The following is a 7500-nucleotide window of genomic DNA, read 5'->3' on the forward strand; positions in this document are numbered from 1 at the left end:
TGAAAGCTGATTTTGCCACTATGTAAAAAAAGAAAGCACAAACATAAAACTATTCCTGGTATTTCATTTGGGGAAAGTGCAATGGTTGTATTCATGTTCTATTAGGCCTTACGCACGTCCTCTGGCAGCACAGCACACATCAAAAGGTCACCATGCTAGTGGAGGAAACAGGCGTGAAAATAGTTTTAGTCAAATGAAGTGTGACGGACCAAAACATTTACAACACAGGTTCACGGCTGAGTCCACCTAAAAATATGTTGTTTAGATGAAGACTGTGTGTGAAAGGGAGGAGGTCTGCGCTGTTGTGTCTTCACATTTGCACGTGCACGACTGCGCGTGTGTGTGCGTGCATGTGTGTGTTCGCGTATGCGACACAGGGGCTACAGGATGTTTAAAGAAGACACACAACACACACACACACACACACACACACACACACACACACACACACACACACTAGGGATGGGACGTTACGCGATATTATCGTTTATCGTGATAAAAAACACTCACGATAATCGTATCGTGGAGATTTAATTTATCGTGATATCGTTCTCTGTCATGCACTGGGATCAATTCACCTTTTATTTGCCGAGCTGCATATCCGGTACCACTTAAACCCTCTATAATTGGTAAAAGGTACTTATAATATGTGTACTTGATACAGTCTTTTTTTCCACTCTCTATCAAATGTCTTTGCCAAAAAATAGACGATCTACAAGCTCACAACGCGCGTTGTGAGCTTGTAGATTGGCTATTTTTTGGGCAAATGTTCCGCCCCAGGATCATGGATTTTGATTATCGCGATAATATCATAAATCACGATTTCTTTGGTCACAATAATCGTGATATGAAATTTTCATATCGTCCCATCCCTACTGCACACATATTATAGTTTGTTGTTGGTTGAAATGGTCATGCTGTGTGTGGTAATTTTATTGGAAAAGAAGTCCCCCCTCTTTCTCTCTCCCAATTTCCCTATTTCTCTCCCCCCATCTCCCCCCACACTCCCTCTCTGCATCAACTCAGTGCTGTGCAGTGGTATAAAAATAGACCAGTTTCAATAATACAGACAGAGAGAGATAGAGTCCCAGACACGCGCTTATGCTAATGTTTCTGAGGAATTGGAGTACGGATCCGAGCTAAAGTGCCCTTTCTCTCCTTCTCTTTTCTCCTCTGCTATTTCCGTTCTCTGCTTCTCTCGTTCCTCCTTGGCTTTCTTGGACAGCAGAAGCAGCACTGCACCGCTGGCACGTCCCGGTTCCTGTGTCCCCCCCCCTCGAGAGGAGAGTGGGACACAGTCGCAGCGAAGGAGCATCCGAAGACAGGAGAGGACAGGAGGCGGACGGACAAGGAGGTAAGACACTGGGACCGTGGAGTGACTCAGAGAGATGGAGAGGAGAGAGGAGAGATGCTGCTGCACATGTGTTTGTTTGAATTGGGGCGGCTCGTGCGTGCGCATGTCACAGGCGCACGTGTTCAATGTTTATTGTCGAGCATATAGGTGCACGTTTTTAGGGACAGATATTTTAAGGTTCCGATGTTAGATCAAGGTGAAATGCTTTTAATACTGTCTGTCTGTCTGTCTTCAGTCCTTACTCTGTCAGCAATGTCTGTCTGTCTGTCTGTCTGTCTGTCTGTCTGTCTGACTGTCTGTAAGTCTGTCTGTCTGTAATGGTTCCTCCTGTCCTGTCCTGTCAGTCTGTCTGTCTGTCAGGTAGCTTTAGGTCAATGAAGGGGATGATACTCTGAAGGGATGAATGACTGTGCATCTCTCTCTCTCTCTCTCTCTCTCTCTCTCTCTCTCTCTATCTCTATCTCTCTCTCTCTCTCTCTAAAGTGATTAAAGGCAGATTGAAGGGCTCTGCTGGCAAAGTGCTTGACAGACAGCGATGCACGTCATTCACCCTCAACTGTGTCTTGGGTGCAAAGGAATGAGAGAGAGGGAGAGAGAGAGAGACTCAGTGAATGAGCCTCACGACTTCTACTTAAGCCGTTTTTGAGTGTTCATTGTGTTTATACAGTATGTGCGCATCTATGTGTGTTTATATCTGCAAGTGATGCGTTTGTGAGCAAGTGTTTGCATTATGCTTGTTTCTTATGTGTGTCCGTCTTGCGTGTGTGCATGTGTATGTATGTGTGTCTAAGTGTATTGCTGATGCCTGTTCTCCATACAGCAAGATGACAGCTCCAGCTTATTCTGACTGTGATCACTGTCGACTTCTCATCCAGCCTGCACGTGGCTGATAATGAAGAGAGAGAGGGGGGAGAGAGAGAGAGATAGAGAGAGGGGGGAGGACAGAGAGGAGAGAGAGAGATGGAGGGAGGGAGGGAGAGAGAACTCATTTCCACCCTATCGTGTTCAACTTGGACGGCACTGAGTTGACAGTGCAGCAATCACACTGCTCCTCTTGCACTGTGCTGTGCCTCACGAGGCTCTGTCCACATGCCCGCCTGTTTGTTTCAAGTGATATCATGCATTTGTTGTAAAACTATTCCATATTTCAATCATTGCAAAAATGTGGTTAATCGACTTTCTTATTACAATAAGACATGTACTCTACGTAATAGCTAATGGACACATTCCTCTAAGATTTATTTGTTAGTTGCGACCGTCAGGTCGCAGTTACTATCAAATCCTCCACCGGCTGTCAGTCAGTCAGTCAGTCAGTCTGTCCATCACACGGCACGTCACACTTTTGCCCTACTCATATCTCCGCCACCGTTTTCCCGATCCATGCCAAATTCTGCACACACACTCCTTGGCTGCCAAACCACAACCTCATTTCTCACATGGCCCTCTTCTAGCACCACCATGAAGCCGATTCTTGCAAAACACATTTTTGGACACTGCTCTTACAGATTTTGCCCTCAAATCACGCAAAGCGGTACACAGTATCTCCACAGTCATGTCATCAACATGGATCTGTCCCATCTCCCATATTCCCTCCCGATTAGGGAGTCTTACTGGTTTTAGTTAGTTTTGAACACACACTGTTTCAGTTAGTTATAGCATTAACTTTCTTGATCATTTTGGCATGCGGGTGCCGCAAATACTTCCTCAAAGGATATACAGCTGTGCATCCTCGCTTCTGGCTCTTGCAGGTGCATTTTAGGAACTGAGACGCCCTTCATGATGTCTGGGTCCCAGGCAGGAGGGGAGAGGAGATGAGGAGGCACTGCGTGTGTTTGTTAGTGCTGGAGTTTTTTTTGCAATGATGCTCATTTGCTTAGAGGAGTCAAATTTTGCACCAAATGTATTCTATTTACGGTACCCATTATCTAATTAATGAATAAATAATACATATGCAAAATGCCCTGGAGATCTACAGTCACACAATGCGCTGTTTTCGCACCATGTTGTGTGCTTGTCGATCTGCTATTTTCACTAGTTTAGGCCCTGGGCAAATGTCTAATCTCTCTTTTGGGTCTTGAACTAAAATGTTTGGGAACCATTATGTGCAAAATGCCCTGCAGCAACAAGACTATTTGCTTGGCAACGCAATTCACCTTTATGTTTGTCTTGTTTGCATGGTTTTACAGCTGCACAATCCTTTTCTGTATTCAGCCGTGATAGTGAAAAGAAAATCGGTACCAACACATTGCGGTGTGAGCTTGTAGATCGGCTATTTTCACAGTGCCACACCTCTGTATGACAAAGTATGTCAATTTAATTTATTCGTCAATCTCTTCCTGCTTCTATCTCTCTCTCTCTCTCTCTCTCTCTCTCTCTCTCTCCCCCCTCGTCAATGTGACTGACCTAGCAGACGATGACCTCATCAATAAGGCCCTCGTTTAGGGGGGAAGGGGGCAGGGTGGGGACTGTGCAGGGTCAGGGGTGTGCGTATGTGCGTGCGTGTGTATGTGTGTGTGACCTCTGTTGGGGCCCCTAGAAGACCTGGATTAAGGGGCCGTGGGGGTGGGTGGAGGTGAAGGTGGAGGTGGGGGGAGGGCTGGGGTCATAGAGGTTAGGGGACGGGGATGGAGGAGGAGGGGGTTTACTCTTCCGCCATCTTGGGTTTCTGTCTATTGACTGGGCCTGGCCAAGATATACTGTATCTCATGTATCCTCCTGTGTGTGTGTGTGTGCGTGCGTGCGTGCGTGCGTGCGTGCGTGCGTGCGTGTGTGCGTGCGCGCGCGTGTGCGTCTCTCTCTTGCCCATTGTTCTAGCTTGTAGCAATCACGCAGGTGCACAGGACAATCACGTACTCTCATCTCTCTCTCTCTCTCTCTCTCTCTCTCTCTCTCTCTCTCTCTCTCTCCTCCATACACCTGTCCTCCTCCTCCCTATCGGCCCCTCCCCTCTTTTTCTTCCTGTCTCCGCTCTGTCATCTCGCTCTATCTCCTCATCCTTTCATCCGCCTCTCTCTCTCCCTCTCTCTCTCTCTCTCTCGTCTCTCTTTTTTCCCCTCTCCTCTCCTCCGGTCAGGCAGAGAGAGAGAGAGAGAGAGAGAGAGAGAGGGAGGGAGGGAGGAGGAGGTGAAGTATTAGACCCTCTGTCTGGAGCCAGAGGTAACCCTATAGCTCAACACAGAGAGAGAGAGAGAGAGAGAGAGATGGGGTGGGTAAACTTGGGGGTTGGGGGGGTAATATGAGCTTCAGTGATTGTACATTCAACACAGAGGTCATTTTTGTAGACACTGGATATCAGTGTGTGCGCGAGCACACACACACACACACACACACACACACACACACACACACACACAGACAGACTGTATTAGGAGCACAAAGCATCCACCCTTCACTACACTGTAGTGAAACGATGCGTGCACACACACACACGCACGCACACACACACTCTCTCACTCTCACAAACACACCCTGCACGCGCGCGCACAACATGTGTTTGATAAACATATTGTCTTTCTCATTATCGATGATGTAATCCCGAGGCAACGTAGCCCCGGCGATGATGATGGTGCCCTCGGAAGCCGAGTGTGTGTGTCTGGGGTTTTTGTGGCTGATTGCATTGTCTCTGAGAATGGAGCTTAGCCAGCACTGTGCCGCAGGCTGTCACACGCACGCACACGCGCGCGCACACACACACACACACACACACACACACACACACACACACACACACACACACACACACACACACACACACACACACACACACACACACACACACACACACACACACACAAGGGAATTGGAGAGAGAGGGAGGATGAGAATATGCGGTGCCTACAGTACTGCCTAGTGGCTCAGCCTGTTCAGTCTTTAACGCACAGACCATGACCACTGGTTCAAATCCGAGCGAGCGAGCGAGACAGATAGGGCGCTTTTTCGACCGGCAAAGAACCGGTTCTGGTTCTTTCTCCCGCCTATGGGATGAACCAGAGGTGAGCTTTTCCACCGAGAACCTAGTTGGTTCCGAACCGTAAAAGTTGGTTAGGAACGGGAAGCACAAAATCCTTGGTTCCTCTGGTTCAATCTGGTTCAATCTGGTTCAGTCATGGTTCAATCTGGTGGAAACGCAAGCCGTTTCGCGGCCGTTTCGCAAGAACGAACCAAGGTTCCAAGAAAGTTGAACGGCACTGGTTCTTGAACCAAGGTTCTTTTGCTGGAAAAGGCCCCATAGAGAGGTGAGGTGGTTATAAAGACATAGTGGGTGCGAGTTTCAGCCCTTTGGTTAACCACTCAAGAACTATACTCTGTTGTAGCTATTTTTGAAAATAGTTTTTTAATCATTGGAATCAATTCATAGCAAGACAGTGGCCATTAGCATGTGTCTGTCTGTCCGTCCGTCCGTCCATCCGTCCGTCCTGCCGTCTGCCAGCCATCCTGAACGTTATCTCTCTCTTCCTGATGAGGTCAGTTCCTCGACAGCAGCCGGTGACTTGATTAGCTGGCTTAATATATAGTTAGATGTGACTTTGACAGTCTTCTGTTTTTTGAGCGGTGGTCACAACGCTCCTATACGTGGCTGTGTGTGTGGGTCTGTCTGTCTGTCTGTCTGCGTGTCTGTCTGTCTGTCTGTCTGTCTGTCTGTCTGTCTGTAGCCTGCAGTAACCTTTTCTGACCACACATGTTAAGGGAGGGGCGCTGTTGTTCAGGCCAGGCCAGACCAGGCACACACACACACACACACGCGCACACACACACACACACGCACACACACACACACACAGGGGGGAAGGGGGGGGGGAACCACCGCTCAGTTCACACAGTAGAGTAGAGTCCACAGCCACAATGGAAATAAGCCTTTGTTGTGTTTTTTTTATCCTGTGATATTGTGTTTGTTGTTCTTCAGTTAATTGCGACCGTCGCAAGTTACTATGAAAAGCTCCACCGGCTGTCTGTCTGTCTGTCCGTCCGTCTGTCCGTCTGTCCGTCCGTCTGTCCCATTTCCCATATTCCCTCCTGATTGGATACGATTGCCTTCTAAAGTTTGTGTATGCGACGTGACAGTCGCTTATCTCCCGATTAGGGAGTCTAACTGGTATTTTGGGGAACAACATTGATATAATTCATTCAGGTAAACCTGTACAAAAGCTTCATCTTTGAGATGGTGAGACTATGTAGTCTATCAACTAAAACTATTCAATCATATAATTATACTATTTATGGTAATTAATTATCAAAATATGCCCTTTCCACCCAAAATGAAATTGTGACCGATTATGTCATTTTGACTTTGCCCTTGATTTTGACCTTATCCATAGTCCTTTTTTGTCCCAAAAGTGAATCATCTCTCCAGGGCAAGCTGAAGTGATGATCCCCACTAGGTTTCATGAAAATCCATACATCCTGTCCTGTCTGTTGAAAACACAGTGCAGTGAAGGTACAACAGTGTTTCATTGTAGCAAAATCTGGAGTGTCAATTCCATTTTTTAACTTCCAGTGTTTAACTCTTAAAAATAGCAGATCTACAAGTACAGTGAAAGGTCAAGTTTATTAAGTATTGACGGTTCAGCTGGTTAAATATCTGAAAACCCACATTAACATGAATCCAAAATATACTGATGATCGTGCTGTCAAACAATGAAACTATATGGAATCTATGAACAGGTTGTAGGGGTCTCTCCACTAAGGGGTCCTTGGCCTGAAAACGTTGAAGACCCCTGATCTATACATTGTCTCTGGGAAGTACTTTTTCCACCACTGCTCCTTACACTGGCAAAAAAAACTAAAACAAAATAAATAAAAGGGCCATCTCTGTGTCTCTGTTGAGTCACCCGTGTGATTGCCTGACCACCTCAGGCCATTCCCGCTCGCCTCGGACCGGGCTCACCTTGAGCCATTCTGACACCAATGCACTCCAAACTAAACTCCCCCCCTCCCCCAGCCAGCCCCCCAGCCACAGCGCTGCTATATTAGAGGGCCCTCTCCACTCAGTCTGAGGGGACACAGATGTGTCAAGTGGGTGCCTGCAACCGGACAATACATCCCCCCAGGACCCTGTTGGCGGAAGCCCTGCGGGCCGGCTGCATGGTCATCCTCTTTCAGGCCCCGGCTACTCTTTTTCCCTGAGCGAGCGCGCATGGCTTGCAGCAG

At 47.5% G+C, this 7500-nt stretch overlaps 1 protein-coding gene across 3 annotated transcripts in view; it reads left to right on the forward strand.

Moving 5' to 3' along the window:
• kdm6ba (lysine (K)-specific demethylase 6B, a) overlaps positions 1-7500 on the forward strand; it is a 242263-nt gene that overhangs the window by 55754 nt on the left and 179009 nt on the right. For all 3 annotated transcript variants that reach the window (XM_080742373.1, XM_080742377.1, XM_080742378.1), the window contains exon 4: positions 1226-1354. The gene's annotated coding sequence lies outside the window, so the exon portion shown is untranslated. The remainder of the gene's footprint in view (positions 1-1225; positions 1355-7500) is intronic.

The sequence above is a fragment of the Nannobrachium achirus genome (assembly GCF_963921795.1).
Source record: "Nannobrachium achirus genome assembly, chromosome: 14".
Taxonomy (NCBI): domain Eukaryota; kingdom Metazoa; phylum Chordata; class Actinopteri; order Myctophiformes; family Myctophidae; genus Nannobrachium; species Nannobrachium achirus.